Source organism: Ambystoma mexicanum, chromosome 1p, assembly GCF_040938575.1.
Source record: "Ambystoma mexicanum isolate Mex_15411 chromosome 1p, UKY_AmexF1_1, whole genome shotgun sequence".
NCBI classification, from domain to species: domain Eukaryota; kingdom Metazoa; phylum Chordata; class Amphibia; order Caudata; family Ambystomatidae; genus Ambystoma; species Ambystoma mexicanum.
In genome coordinates this window covers 1,464,569,049-1,464,569,913 of record NC_090921.1, presented here as the reverse complement: position 1 = coordinate 1,464,569,913, position 865 = coordinate 1,464,569,049, and the positions used below count along the sequence as shown (strand labels likewise).

The 865-nt window shown below is 42.3% G+C and overlaps 1 non-coding gene across 1 annotated transcript; it reads left to right on the top strand.

Moving 5' to 3' along the window:
• The first annotated feature begins 471 nt into the window (after positions 1-471).
• On the top strand, positions 472-578 carry LOC138461491 (U6 spliceosomal RNA). The gene has a single exon (XR_011264111.1). It is a non-coding gene; the product is annotated as a U6 spliceosomal RNA (small nuclear RNA).
• Positions 579-865: the final 287 nt, after the last annotated feature.

The following is an 865-nucleotide window of genomic DNA, read 5'->3' as shown; positions in this document are numbered from 1 at the left end:
TTCCTTTAACCCCTTTTGTAGCAGACACGTTGATCGATTGCCTTCCATCAAACTCAAGCTTGTCCACCAGCCACGTTTCCTGCAGTAACAGTATGGCAATATATCTATAAGACTCGCCAAGTCCTTCTACATCCCAATAATGACTAAAACCTCTGGTATCCCAAGAGTACAGCAGCATACAGGTGTCAGGGCTGTAGATAGGTAAGCTTCAAAAGCTTTTGAAATCCATTCCCAAAATCCCACAAGATGCAAGCTATCCCCAGTACTTACGTTATCCCTTTGTTCAACATTTTGGTTGAAACCTTTTGAGGCTTTTATCTCTTTATCCCCCATAAATTTGGTACATTTCTGTTTTTTAATGGGGATGGTACCAACCTGCAACCATAACCTTGTATAAATGATCATCTTCATACATAATAACAAAGTCTAGTATTTCACTAGGCCTAAACACGATATTGGAAATGGGCACTAGTTCTTGCTTCGCCAGCACATATACTAAAATTGGAACGATACAGAGAAGATTAGCATGGCCCCTGCGCAAGGATGACAGGCAAATTCGTGAAGCGTTCCATAAAAAAATAAAAAAGAAATGGGCATTAAACTATCCTCCACTTGATCAAAAACTAGTATATCATCAGTGGTGCCACCAGGGGGAGCCACAGCACCCTTATAAAAACATTGCCCACCCGCCTCCGGCCAGCCTACCAGCACCCACCTGCCCATTTGTTTGTTTGGTTTGCTAACCCAAGATTTCCCGTGAGCCACCCCTTGTCGAAATATCTGGGGGCGCCACTGTATATCATTACTAGAAACCATTCTTAAAGGTATGATGCTCTAAAATATATTCACCAACACGCCCTCTAAT